Source organism: Manis pentadactyla, chromosome 5 (genome assembly GCF_030020395.1).
Source record: "Manis pentadactyla isolate mManPen7 chromosome 5, mManPen7.hap1, whole genome shotgun sequence".
Taxonomy (NCBI): Eukaryota; Metazoa; Chordata; class Mammalia; order Pholidota; family Manidae; genus Manis; species Manis pentadactyla.
Genome location: NC_080023.1, coordinates 90304906 through 90320595, shown reverse-complemented (window position 1 = coordinate 90320595; position 15690 = coordinate 90304906).

Below are 15690 nucleotides of genomic sequence, written 5' to 3'. Positions count from 1 at the left end.
TATTTATTATGTCTTCTCCAATTTGTTTAGTCAGTGTCCTATACTTTTCAGAATACAGGTCTTTCACTTCCTTGGTTACATTTATTCCTAGATATTTCATTCTTTTTGATGTAATTGTAAATAGAATTATTTTCCTGATTTATCTTTGTATTAGTTCACTGTTGTAGTATGTCATCTGCAAATAGCAACAGTTTTACTTCTTCCTTGCCAATTTGAATGTCTTTTGTTTATCTTGTCTGATTGCCATGGCTAGGACTTCCAGTATTATGTTGAATAAAATTGGTGAAAGTGGGCATCCTTGTCTTGTTCCTAATCTTAGAGGAAAAGCTTTCAGCTTTTCACCATTTAGTATGATGTTAGCTGTGAATTGTCATATATGGCCTTTATTATGATAGGTACATTTCCTCTATACCCATTTTGTTGAGGGTTTTTATCATGAATGGCTTTTGAATTTTGTCACATGCTTTTTCAGCACCGATTGAAATGATCATGTTGTTTTCCCTCTTTTTATTAATGTGGTGTATAACATTGATTTATGAATATTGTACCATCCTTGCAGTCCAGGATAAATCCTACTTGGTTGTGATGGGTGATCCTTCTGATATATTTTTGAGTTGGGTTTATTAATATTTTAAGGATTTTTGCATCTATGTTCAGCATGAATAGTGGTCTATAATTTTCTTATCTTTTTTTAGTGTCTTTGTTTTTTGTATTAGAGTGATGAGTTTGGGAGTATTTGGAAGTGTTCCCTCCTCTCCTACTTTTTAGAATACTTTAAGAAAGGTGGGTATTAACTCTTCTTTAAATATTTGTTAGAATTCAGCTGTGACACCATCTGGTTGTAGATGTTTGTTGGGAATTTTTTGATTGCCAACTCATTTTTGTTGCTGGTAATTGGTCTGGTCAGATTTTTTGTTTCTTTCTGGGTCAGTCTTGGAAGGTTGTACTTTTCTATGAATTTGTCCATTTCTTCTAGGTTGTCCTATTTATTGCCTATAATTTTTCATAGAATTCTCTAATAATTCTCATAGAAGAATTTTTCATAGAATTTTCTAATATTTTTGTGCTGTCAGTTGTAACTTCTCCTTCTTCTTTTCTGATTTTATTTATTTGTGTCCTCCCTTTTTTTTTTCTTGATAAGACTGGCTAGGGGATTGTCAATTTTTTTTATCTTCTTGAAGAACCAGTTCTTGGTTTCACTGATTTTTTTCCTATTGTTTCCTTATTCTCTATTTTATTTATTTCTGCTCTCATCTTTATTATGTCCCTCCTTCTATTAACTTTGGGTTTCATTTGTTCTTTTTTTTTTTTTTTTTTTTTTTTTTCTTTTCACTTTTTTTTTTTTTGAGAGGGCATCTCTCATATTTATTGATCAAATGGTTGTTAACAACAATAAAATTCTGTATAGGGTACTCAATGCACAGTCATTAATCAACCCCAAGCTTATTTCTCAACAGTCTCCAATCTTCTGAAGCATAATGAACAAGTTCTTACATGGTGAACAAGTTCTTACATGGTGAACAAGTTCTTACATGGTGAACAGTGCAAGGGCAGTCATCACAGAAACTTTCGGTTTTGATCACGCATCATGAACTATAAACAATCAAGTCAGATATGATTATTCGTTTGATTTTTATACTTGATTTATATGTGAATCCCACATTTCTCCCTTATTATTATTATTATTATTATTTTAATAAAATGCTGAAGTGGTAGGTAGATGCAAGATAAAGGTAGAAAACATAGTTTAGTGCTGTAAGAGGGCAAATGTAGATGATCAGGTGTGTGCCTGTAGACTATGTGTTAATCCAAGCTAGACAAGGGCAACAAAACATCCACGGATGCACAAGATTTCTCTCAAAACGGGGGGTGAGGTTCTAAGCCTCCCCTCTGTTGATCCCCAATTTCTCACCTGATGACCCCCCTGCGACTGTGCCTGTCTTAGGTTGTTCCTCCCTTGAGGAATCTTACCCGTCTCTGGCTAACCAGTCATCTTCCGGGGCCATACAGGGAAATGTAAAGTTGGTAAGTGAGAGAGAAGCAATATTGTTTAAAAAGGTTAGCTTTTTTCTTCTTTGCAGATTTATGCCCTGTGGCTTTTATGCCCAGCATTTGTCTTGAGGTATCTTTACCACTTGGAAGAATTATGATACTTGGTAATTTTCGATATAAGACACGAATTCTACTAAAGGGTTGTAATTAGGAAGGAAGAAGAAAAGCTATAGAAGTAGCAGACAGAAGAAAGCATGGGAAGATTGATTATTTCTTTGACATATCTTCTTTTTTTTTTTTTTTTTTTTTAATAATTATTTTTTATTGAAGGGTAGTTGACACACAGTATTACATTACATGAGTTTCAAGTGTACAACACAGTGGTAGAACATTTATATACATAATTCTAGGTTCCAGCTATCACCCTACCAGGCTGTTACAATATCTTGACTATATTCCTTATGCTATACATTACATCCCGGTTACTAATTTATTTTACCATTGGAAGTCTGTCCTTTTTTTTTTTTTTTTTTTTTTTTGTGAGGGCATCTCTCATATTTATTGATCAAATGGTTGTTAACGACAATAAAATTCTGTATAGGGGAGTCAATGCTCAATGCACAATCATTATTCCACCCCAAGCCTAATTTTTGTCAGTCTCCAATCTTCTGAGGCATAACAAACAAGTTTTTACATGTATAACAAATTCTTACATAATGAATAAGTTACATAGTGAACAGTACAAGGGCAGTCATCACAGAAACTTTCGGTTTTGCTCATGCATTATGAACTATAAACAGTCAGTTCAAATATGAATACTCATTTGGTTTTTATACTTGATTTATATGTGGATACCACATTTCTCTCTTTATTATTATTATTTTTAATAAAATGCTGAAGTGGTAGGTAGATACAAGATAAAGGTAGAAAACATAGTTTAGTGTTGTAAGAGAGCAAATGTAGATGATCAGGTGTGTGCCTGTAGACTATGTGTTAATCCAAGCTAGACCAGGGCAATAAAACATCCACGTATGCAGAAGATTTCTCTCAGAACGGGGGGGTGAGGTTCTAAGCCTCACCTCTGTTGATCCCCAATTTCTCACCTGATGGCCCCCCTGCGACTGTGCCTGTCTTAGGTTGTTCCTCCCTTGAGGAATCTTACCCGTCTCTGGCTAACCAGTCATCTTCCGGGGCCATACAGGGAAATGTGAAGTTGGTAAGTGAGAGAGAAGCCTTATTGTTTGAAAAGGTTAGCTTTTTACTTCTTTGCATATTTATGCCCTGTGGCTTCTATGCCCAGCATTTGTCTTGAGGTATCTTTACCACTTGGAAGAATTATGATACTCGGTAAATTTGATATGAGGCACGAATTCTATTTAAGGGTTGTAATTAGGAAGGAAGAAGAAAAGCTATAGAAGTAGCAGGTGGAAGAAAACATGGGAAGATTGATTATTTCTTTGATATATCTTCTTGTAGAGTAACTTCAGCATGTATAGGTTTTAAGCTACTACTTAAATTGCACACACACATTAACATAATAGGAGTATAGTTACATAACCAAAGCATATCTGTAATTACCAGCCATCTGCAGTGTAACCAAGAAAACCAGTTAGGCACCTTAGGCATTTGTGAAAACTTATCTATGATATGGTGGATATTGTCCAAATGAACTTGAACAGTCTGAGAGAAATCAGACAAATTAAAACAACCCATTCCTGGGGACTGTTCACATGCCATATGTTCTTTTAACAATAAATAGTTTGTAGTTGTAAGACTTTGGAGCGCTACAATTTGCACTTCTCCAAATTCTTGGTTGAGTTCCAACAGTACAGATCCAGTCAAATTTGTTGTTTTACTGTATGCACAGGCCAGCTTAGATATCTCCTTCCTCATTCCCATGGCAGGTCCAGGAACTGGTGGGATGAGTGCATCTACAGCTGTAGCAGTGCGTGGATCTTTGTTGGGGTTTTTTGATGATCATCTTCTGGCATGAGTCTTCCAGAGGGTGCAGATGTTGGAAGTTCTTTTTCATATCGTATCTTAGTTCATTTTCGGGGCATTTGTTCTTTTTTCTCCTAATTCCTTAGTTGTGAGTTTAGATTCCTTACTGGGATTGTTCTTATTTCTTGAGGTAGGCCTGTATTGCTATATATATCCCTCTCAGAACCTTTTTGCAGAGTCCGCCATATTTTGAACTATTGTATTTCTGTTTTCATTTATGTCCATGTATTGTTTGATTTCCTCTTTGATTTTTTACTGATCCATTGATTATTTGGAAGCATGTTGTTTAGTCTCCATGTGTTTGTGGTTTTATTTGTTTTCTTCATGTAATTGATTTCTAGTTTCATATCATTGTGATCTGAAAAGGTGGTTGGTACAATTTCAATCACTGAATTTATTGAGGCTCTTTTTGTGTCTTAATGTGTGATCTGGAGAATATTCTATGTTCACATGAGGAAAATGTGCATCCTGCTGCTTTTGGGGGGAGTGTTCCATATATATCTGTTACGTCCATCTGGTCTAATGTGTCATTCAGTGCCTCTGTTTCTTTATTTCTTTTCTGTCTGGATGATCTGTCAATTGATGTAAGTGGGGTGTTAAAATCCTCTAATATGATTGTGTTGCTGTCTATTTCTCCCTTTAAGTCTGTTAGTATGTGTTTTACATATGTCAGTACTCCTACATTGGGTGCATAGATATTTATAATGGTGATGTCATCTTGTTGGACTGATCCCTTTATCATTATATATTTTCTTCCTTTGTCTTTTGTTAGTTTTTTTGTTTGAAATCTATTTGGCTGATATAAGTAATGCTACTCCTGCTTTTCTCTCCCTTTTATTTGTGTGAAATATCTTTTTCTATCCTTGAACTTTCAGTCTATTTATGTATTTTGGTCTAAAATAAATCTCTTGTAGGCAGCATATGGATGGGTATTGTTTCTTTATTCATTCTGGCACCCTATGTCCTTTGGTTGGTGCATTTAGTACATTTACATCTAAGGTAATTATTGATAGGTATGTACTTATTGTAATTTTATTAATTGTTTTCTGGTTGTTTTTATCATTACTTTCTATTCCTTTATTCCTCTCTTATACTCTTCTCTTCTTATTTGATGGTTCTCTTTAGTGTTATGCTTGTTTCTTTTTAAAAATTCTTTTGTGTATCTATTGTATATCTGTTTGTGGTTACTGCAGAGTTCATAGATAGTTTCCTAATTATATAAATTATATAACAGTCTACATTAAGTTGAGGGTCATTTATTTTGAACACAATCTAAAAGTACTACCTTTTTATTCTTCCTTATCCACACTTTATGTCTATGATATCATAGTCGACATCTTTTGTGCATCCCTTGGCTGATTTTGTATGTAGTAGATTTTGCTAGGTTTTTTTTCTAACTTCATACCTGCTTAGAAAGTAATTGATCCATTACCTTTACTTTAGGCTTGTTTTCACTAATGGAAAATATTTAGGCTTAAGAGCATTTTCATGTGCAGAAGTCCCTTTAACATATCCTATAAGGCTAGTTTAGTGGTGGTGAATTCTTTTAACCTTTGTTTATCCATGAAAATATTAATCTCTCCTTCAATTCTGAATTATAACCTTTCTGGGTAGAGGATTCTTTGTTGTAGGTTCTTCTCTTTCAATACATTAAATATTTCATGTCATTCCTGGCCTGTAAAGTTTCTACTGAGAAATCTGCTGATAGCCTAATGGAGTTTCCCTTATAGGTAACTCTGCCTCTTGCAGCTTTTAAGATTCTGTTTATCTTTAATATTTGCCATTTTAATTACTGTATGTCATGGTGTTGTCTTCTTGGGGTTCATTTTGTTAGGGGCTCTCTTCTCTTCTAGGACCTGGATGTCTATTTACTTCCCTAGATTGGGGATGTTTTTGGCTTTTATTTCTTGAAAGAGACTTTCTACTTCTTTGTCTCTCTTTTCTCCTTTGGGACCCCTATTATGCATATAATGTTTTGTTTGGAGTTGTCACATAACTCTCTTATGATCTTCACATTTTTTTTCCTTTTTCTCTCTGTTACTGTGCTTGGTTATTTTCCTGTTCTCTATCCTCCATCACATTGATTCTTTCCTCTACTTCTAGCAGTCTACTATTCATTTCTTCATTGTATTTTCATTTCAATTACTGTATTCTTAGTCTTTAAGTGGCTCTTTTTCAAATCTTCTATCTCAGTTGAAGTTCTCACTGAGATCATCAATTCTTTTCTGCAACTCAGTGAGCATCTTTATGACTGTTACTTTGAAAACTTTATTAAGAAGGTTGCTTTTCTCTGTTACATTTAGCCCTTCTTCTGGTTTCTTGTCTCATTCTTTTGTTGGGAACATATTTCTCTGCCTCATTTTGTTTGGGTTTCTGTGCCTGTTACTTTGTACTAAATAGATCAGCTATGCCTCCTGGTCTAGAAAGTAATGGATTTATGAAGTAGGCATCCTGTGGTGCCCAGAAGCTCAAGAGTGGTTGTTTACCTGTGCCGGGTTCACCTGTGTGGTGGAGCTGCAGTTGCTGTTGTTGGGCTGTGGACAGGGCTGTCTTTCTATCTGTCTGCCATCAGTGGCTGGTCTCTGTCAGCAGAGGCTGGCAGTTTGCTTTTGTGCCCTTTTCACACCATGAAGTTTCTGCTGGGATTCTTTGTGGGTTGGACTGTCTTCTGCCTGCTAGTCAGCAGTGGTGGCTGTTACTGGGCTGGGCCCACTGGGCAGGCAGTGGGACAGATATGAAGGGGAGCACCACGGAGCTGCCAGTGAGGGAGCTGGGGAATTTAGAGTTGCTTCCCTCAAGTGCCATGGGGCTAGACAGCCAGGAAAACAGCAAGTGTCCTCCTTATGCCTGCCTGGTAGCAAAGCCTGACTGCTGCTGGGCCAAATGGCTGGACCAGGCAGCCAGCAGTATGGTGTGTATAGAAGTGCCACTGTGGGGCTGGGCCACCAACAAGGGAGATAGAACTTGTGTAGCTGGCTTCCTCAAGAACTGAACAGTTGGGCTGAGGGGTGGCTAGGGTAGCATTGTCCACCTGCACTTTCTCCTCTGGAAGGGGCTCTCTCCATTCCTTGTTCCTCTGGCATACTTTCTGTGGCTGATAAATCTTCCAGACTGCTGTCTCTGTGTTGCGTCTAAGCAGGACTGACAGAGAATGCCCATCCTTCACAATCAGTAGGAGTCTCAGCCTCCCAGGATGCTCAAGCTGTCCCTGGTGTCTACCTCTGTTAATCACCAAAGCCCAGTGCAATGGGGACTCGTTTTTCTGGAGCTGATCTTCAGGGCCAGGTGTGAAGGATTCCGGAGTGCTTACTCCATCCCTGCTCTATTCCTTTCCCTCCCACTTGTGGGCTGAGATGGAGGAAGGACTTGGGTCCTGATGGATCGTGGCTCTGCCACTTTACCATCCTCAATGTGGTCTTGTCTTCCTCCCCAGGTTATAGACGGTCTGCTCTATAGTCTTCAGGTCATTTTCAGGGTTAGTTGTATTTACTGTAGTTGCTTCCTTGATGTGTATGGGAGAGGAGGTTTCTGCCTTGCCTTCCTACTCTACCATCTTTTCCCCCAGACAGCTCTAAAGTTGCCTCCTGAAGCCATTTGAGATCTTCTACCACTATCCTCAAATAAAAAGGTAATTCCTCATTTGTGTCTCAATAGTACTTTGGTTATAATTTCTTGGCTTAAGGTTTGAATTTGCTATCATTCCTCTTCTGCTAGGGTTCTGCGAAATTTGAAGTGGGCAATATTGTTGTATGTCTAAGTTTAAATGAAGTATAATGACTCTATTAATTAAAATAATAGTACCTAGAATAGTGTCTGGCACTCACTATGTCTTCCTTTCACTAAGATTGGCATTTTCTCCTCCAGCAAGCAACTGTAAATTTGAATTCACAGGGCTCACCATCAAGCTGCCTCTGAACAATTGATACAGGACCACATAATGTACATCCCAAAAATGCTAACTTCATGAATCCTATTTTAATCTAGTTTGAGTCTGAACAATCATATAATGTTATTAAGGAAACTATCTTCCAGTTAGAGGTCCTCCTTCCTTCCCTCCATCCCTTCATTTTCTTATATATCAAGAATTAATTCAGTCATCCACGTTTGTTTTGCCTATGGATGATTTAACCAAATAAGTATTGTCCTCCAAAGTCATTATAAGTGGCTTTATTTTCAGTCCATTTCAAGAATTCATAGAGGATAAAAAAGAAATTATTTTGTCTAAGTTGTTTTATAAATTATAAATTATTTCCATTATTTCATGTTGCAAAGTAAGGCAATTTGTTTAACATTCCCTATTATCCAATTTTTTGAATCATAAATTTAATTAGATATTAAATACTATGCACTTTTTGCTCTGATTCTGATATTTAATATTTATTTAACATTTGATTTAATAATACCTAATACATTTTTACTTTATTTAAACTTAGACATTTAATAGCACTGCCCGACTCAAAGTATGTAGAATGCAGGCAGAATGGTTAATGCTGGATGCCAATGTTGAATGACTTCTTGAAAGAAGGGATATATTGTCGTGTCACACCTTCTCCCCATTACTTCTATGAGTATGGATGTTTTCCTTTGGTCTTTGACAACCAAGTTTTGACCATTATAGTACAAAAGACTGCTATAAAACAAAAGACAAAGGTGCTACCCTTGACACATTATATAGCTCAAACCAACAATAGCAGCTTTATATTTAATAACTTCTGCCATTTGAGAAAAAAACCTAGCTTGTATGGTTAGTGTTGAAGAGATGGGTAATCCCATAAAACAAGTCTGAAGAAAGGAAAGGAAGCTATTTTAGGTGAAAGAATATTTGTTCAAGTAGCTTGAATTAACCAATCTTATGTTGGCTTTATTTTTTTGCTTGTCTTCATGCCTCTCTCCTCTCAATGTTGACTACCTTGATAACCTGTTAACTCTTTTGAACAAGAAGACCACATTAATTAAATTGATCTTTCCCCTGAATTACTTCATTCAATAAAGAAATTTTACTGGGACTTTTTTTTCTTCTAAGTCACTTTATGCCACATTTTATTGTATCTAGGAGATAATTTTGTGTGGTTACCAATATACAGAATATGGAACTGACTGAAAGCAGAGTGATTAGAAGTCCACTGAGTATTTAAGGGAGTTGATTACCTCTAAAAACATAATATTAGTTCAGAAAGCCTTTGCTTGATTGAGACAATGAAAACATTTGAGCCCAAATATTTCATGAATGGGATATAGCACCTACAATTGGCTCCCCAATAGCCACTTTAGATGGGTATCCTCTGGGAGGACAGGCCCACCAGCAAAGGAGAGCCTTGGGTGAGGGAGTTCCAGTGACAGCCACGTGTCTCCCATCTTCCTCTTTCTCAGTGGGGTATGTATTGAAGTTATCCTGTCTCTATCTCACCATTGACTATCTTGACTATTGAGTAATGAGGGGAAGTGGGGAGCAGAAAACCCATCATTTTCATCAACATTACATCAAACAATACACTGAACATCACCTGAAATCTTGGACACTATGGTTGGAGAGGATTTTGGGTTGTCCTTCTGGGAAGGGGTAGATGTGATCTTTGTGTTGGAAGATCAGTATAGATATTTGGTGACCAGAGGTAGACTATGACTGGGATGGCACGATGCCAGTTTGCTGTCATCTTGACACACAGAAAATTAGATTTTTCAGTTTTCCTTCTATTTAGAGTTGGATTCATGTGACTAGAAATGGTATGGACAATGGTATGTGGATGAAAATGACTTATGCCAGTTCCAGGCTTGGATTCTAAAGATCTCCTGTGCAATCTGCCACACAATCTTGTCTTAGAAGCTTGCTGTTTGGATGGATGAAGTAGTGGATTCCAAGGAGACTCTCAGGGGTAGTGGAGCTACACAGGGTGGAAGAGGTCAGCCGGAAGGTATGTTGTTCAGGCTGAGCAGTTGTACAACTTAAGGGGATTATAAAATTTATTTTATAAACCAGGGCAGTTTTAAGGGGAAAAGGGGGTACTAGATTATGCTGGAGCAGCAGGCATACAGCATGACTGTCCAGGGAAAACTTGATGTAATGCTATCCTGTGTAGGGTAGGCCTCGCCAGCATGGGCTGGGCCAGTCTAGAGTTCCTGGGAAAGAACCCGGGTGAAAGAAGCAGCTGTTGAATGTTTACTGACAGGTCATTTCCCTGCCAGAAGAAAACTGCACACAAGACAGCGAAGGACAATGTCCTTTCCCTATTTATCTCTAACCCTTCCTCCCCACCCTGACCCTGGAAGATCTAGAAGCAAAATACTATACTAAGTAGGGAAGGAATATTGAAGCCAAAGTTAGAAAAACATTAAAAAGAACAGACTATATCTGATTTCCATATTGCTGGTTTACAGAAGCCCAGATCTGGTCTGTACTATGGAAATACTAACCTTTGAATTGGACGAGTGACTGGAATTTTTATTGGACTTTACAAATCTGAAAATAAGGGTCTTTTTCATCTTGAAGTAGCTGGAAATATCATAAGATCTACTGGAAATGATAGCAGAAACAATAGCCAACACTTACCTAGAATGTTTAATGCTACATTTCAAATACTATTTTAATATATTTATATATTACTTCCAATGTTCATATTAGTTTAACATATATTAACTAACATATATATTAATGATAACAGTGGGAGCTGGGAGCTAAGATTGAGACTCAGGTGCTCTAGTCCCAGGTCTGAGCTTCTCACTGCTCTGTGTTTCCTACTTCAGCTAATCTGCCTCTAAGGAGAACAAAGATGGTAGTAGAGAAAAATAATACTGCTCTCCGAATGCATCCCACTGAGTCCAACTTACTTAGTTAAATTGTTAGATGTGCCTAAGAATGCAGTGTAAGTTCAAGGATTAGGTAAAAATCAAAAAACTGGAGAGAAAATCATGGTGCTAGTAATAAGTATCTGATGTAATGCCCCAAACTGTCAAAACTGAGAGAGCAAATGAATTTTTTAAGGAGTGGGTACAAGGTGTCTAAGTCTGAGTCTGTTGAGATATTTCGTATTGATCAACATGAATCTCAAATAGAATGGAGAGAGGTGATGGTAGTGCTATGGTGAGACTGGAGAGCTTGGGAAAAGAAATAAGGGTAGGTGAAGAAATGTTGGTCCAAGAAGATGCATCAATGTTATGAAAGACAAAAAGGATGTACTGCAAATAATCATGGATAGAGCTTTTTTCTCATTTTATTTTTTAACGGAAACAAATTTCCTTTAAAATCAATTTCCTGCCCATAGAATTTTGAATTTCTTTAACTTCAAGTACAAAATGGGAGTCAAGTTTAAGTGAAAAATCTTTTTCTTTAAGGTTCTACCTAAACTATGTGGAACAGTTGGCTGGGCCTTAAGAGACCACATTCAGCAATGCTCAAAAACCCAATAGATGTGGTGCCTCTGTTGTTCTATCACAAATAATTTGCCTAACCTTTATGATTCATGATTGTGAGTTCCTCCAAAGCAACAACAATGTATCTGAGACTTTTCCTAATATGAAAAAACATAACTTAAAACAAATACAGACCTTTTCTCCCAGTGAAATAAATTCAGTGTCACAAGTCTGGGTTAGAAACTAGGTTTATGGCAGGGAGTCCAGGATGTCTCTGCAACTTCCTTTTCACATCGGACGCCAGAATCCAGTTGACTTGGTCCAGATGGTTGCCAATCTGTGCAGCTGCTCCTCCCACTGCTTCTTCCTCTTGGCAGTCATCAACTGGGTTGTTCTGAGGTTTTACGAGGTCTCTGAGGATGTTTTCAGACCATAAGCTGCATCCTCATAGACCAGGGAGAGGAAAAATAGACAGCGGTGTTACCCTATAGAGGTGAAATTGCTGCAACCTGAGATTAAATTGGTGGACTCCTGTTATGCTTTGTTGGGAGTATAAAATGACAAACTAGAGTGAATGAGTGCTGATGAAGCACATTGCCCCTCCTTTTTTTCCCCTTTCTGTGCTTACTCCTTAAATGTCAGGTTCATTTTGTCCACTCACACTTTGAGGGAGCTAGCCTCCTTTCTGGATGCCTTTAAGGCAATAGCTTTTAATTTTTTGGTGTTTGTTTTGTTTCTTACATTACAGATATCAACAGAGTTTTGCTTTATTGCTCTGTTATTCTCCGTTTTGAGTAAGGAATGCACAATTTTTCTTTTTATGTCTTTTATAAGTATTTATTTTAAAGATGCAGACTCACCGTGAACCTGTCCTCTTCCTCCTTTTCTATAGTCCAACCATACCACAGACAGAGCCTGCTGTAAAAGAAGACGAGAATGGCAGAAAGGAGGCTGTATCCATTTCTCATTAACTTAGGACACTCTTTGTTTGGAGGAACCAAGTCCACACCCCAAAATCTAACTGATTTAGCTTCAATGGTTTGCTTCCCTAATTCTCCATGCCACAAAATTTTTCTGTAGTTCACCATATCAGTTATAATGAATAAACTCATATAAGTGGTTACTTTGACCATATTAGAGAACATTATCTGAGGAAATAATGGATTAATTCTAGTGCCTGAGTTGCTTGCCCATCTTTCACACTTGCTTACATATTCTCAAGAAAGTTTTATCAGACATGAGCCATTTTAGGTATCTTATTTGAGTAATCTGAAGAAGAGTCAAGCTTAGCCAGGTCTTACTACAAAGATAAGGATGCAGGTCAATTTAGCAAATTAAATATAAGAATTCTATTCATTCTTTCATCCTTAATGATTGAACGAATTCAAGCTTTTCTGTGTCCAGAGACAAAGATCTGTGCAGGAATTTTAAGTCCTGAGTTATGATTAATTATTCAAGGCTTTGTCTCAAAATGCCACATTCTTAAGAGGAATCCTGAAGGAGGTTCATGGGGATGACACAAAAGATGTCTTGGACATCCTTTTAAATAATTTAACATTGTATAATGATTTTAGTGTAAGCAAATCAGAGACACATGGATTACATTTCCCATGGAATACACATGGGTTTGAAAATTTAAGGGAAAACAGGCTTGGCACATTGTGGTTGGGCATTATTGAACATAAAACATTGGGGGAAAATATTTAGTATGGTTGACAAACACCAAAAATGACCAATTCACTCATCTGCTTTCTCTGTCCTTTGCCTCTAGTATTAGCCTAAACTTGAAGGGCTTTTGACGTGAGAGTATACAGGGGGTTTTGTCAGGAAGTTAACTTTGCCTTATCTCTCTATTCCTCATCTTTACCATATCTCCCACCACATAGGGGGATGAGCAATTCCTCACTTTGAAGAATGATATAGTTCTGGGATAGTGTGTTCAGACATGAGTAAATTCACATAACATTGAACTCTGTGGAACCCAGAGAGGGGGCTTAATAAATCCTTATAAGTTATATTGACTGAATAGCTTAAAACAATCATCTGCTTCATAGTTGCATGATATGATTGTTAACTCTATTATGTCTTGCTGCAAATTCACTCCTTCCCTCTTCCACAAACGTTTACTGAGCACTTATGATGTACTAGGTAACATGCAATACTGCCAGGAGCTGACGATTTGATTTTCAGATATTTCTGGGTGGTGACAACCTTAGTATAAACACGTGGTAGATAAATAGTAGGTTGGGTATTTTGAAGTTTCATTTCTTTTTTAGGCATTTGCATATAATGATGAATAACCCATTATTTACTCACCTGCTACTTGTAAAATCTTCACTTATGTGGTGTTTCTGACAGCTATGCCTCTTTGATACTGATTCTAGAAGAGAAGGAACAAATGAAATTCATTCATAAATAGGTGGTCTGATGCCACATACTTTAATGGTATTCTAAATATGGGTCTTCAGGCAAGAAGTCTTCTTGGGTAGATATTACAATGGACAAGATAGACCTTACTCTAACATCTCCTTGGAGCTTAGCTTTTTAAACTTTATTTATAGTGACCCCTCATTCCCCATTACCAAGGCACCCTGGAATTATATCTTTAAAAAAGTAATAACTAGCAAGCTAAAGAAATAAGAGATTATAAGTAGCTTATAATAGGCAGTCTGTTCTCTAAATTAAGACAGGGGAGACTTACCACATAGGTAGTCAAATCTACTTTTCTGCCCTCCACTACTGCATATGTGGAGTCTTGAAACAAAGGCCAACCCTCAATGTTCAGATTCATTTTGTGAGGTGTTACTGGGAGATGATCTCATAACTCCAAGTTTCTTAGGCCTGTAGAAATACAATTCAGTCAAGTCTAAAGCCTGAGTGCACTGGGGTATGGAGGCCTTGAAAACTGACCTTTCATTTATTGAGTCTGAGAGTAAGCACACTGGGATGGATGGCTTGCACCTGGTGGGTGAGCAGATGTGCAGTTGAGATTTCCAGAGCAAGACAATGTCAAGACCCTGTGAGAATGTCAAGAGAACTTCTCTGAGGACCTGGATATCCTTCAATAGCTCTATCTCTGTCCTTGGTTTATTTCTCTTCTTTCCCATAGATGGTCACCACTGAACAGATACCTCTTTGCTTAATGGTCTAGTCAAATTTTGCAATATGTGAAAGGCACTGACAAACATTTTCATGAAGAGTTAGACACTTGAAGCATCATTTGCTTTCCCTTTCCTTATCTCAGAAGAACTTCATTTCCATGACACTCTTAAGAGTTTTGAGCATGACTAAGATATTTTGTTTGCTTGTATGTTCTCTTGTTTATTTTAATTAAAGTCATCGACTGGATTTGAATCTGTATTACATGCTGCTCATATATTTAGTTAAGCTGAGTTTATTTTTATTTCTATTTTGACCTTTTAAACATTAAATTCAAGTCTCACTAGAAAATGTTATCAAAAGTTTCTAGATAACATGGCAACCCTTACCTTGAAAATAGCTCATATAATCACCTATATGCATTTCTTTTCACTTTTGCATCTCATTCATCCACATAACACTAGTAAACAAGTCCTTACATGGCAAAAAGGAAAATGAAAGGAAAAATAAGAGTCTATGAATATTTATTCTTTAGCAAGATAGTGGACTTTAAAAAATGACTATAGAATTGTTTTTCTGTTTAAAAAACAAACTTGAAAAAATGACTTTTTCTAATTGTTAAGTTGGAGTTAGCAATCAAAGAACCAGTCATAAAATCACTGTAATCAATAAATCACAGTTTCTTGTGATATCCATTGAGGTTTTATATACATCCCATACATACTCAAATATGGTGATAAACTTTTCTTTGAAGGCCTATAATTTTCAGATGTTGGTATTAGTTAAAAGTCCCCAGAATATACTCCCTGGTCTTTAAATTCTCCTACTTCTGAGTTCTTCTTCTAGTGAAATTTGTATATCTGAAAGCATCAAATATATGGGAAGAATAGCTAACATTCCTGAGGAAGATGGATGTATGGAATTTCTTGGTCAAAAGTCAAATCAGATTAATTGAATGTGTAAGTGTTCAATTAGATAAATGAATCCCAGATGTATGCGTGTTTATTAGTTATCTATTGCTGTGTAGCGAATAAATCCAAAACCTAACAGTTTAAAACAACAATAATTAACTCGCTATTTCTGGGAAGCAGGAATTGGGTGTGGCAAGCTAAGTGGGTTTGGCTCAGGGCCTGTCATGAAGTCAAGCTGTCAGCCTGAGCTGCTGTTAGTCTACTTTGAAGATTCAGTGAGGGGATGACCTGCTTCCAAGCCAGAAACTACAATTGTTTTTCATTTTTATTTTTTTTCTTC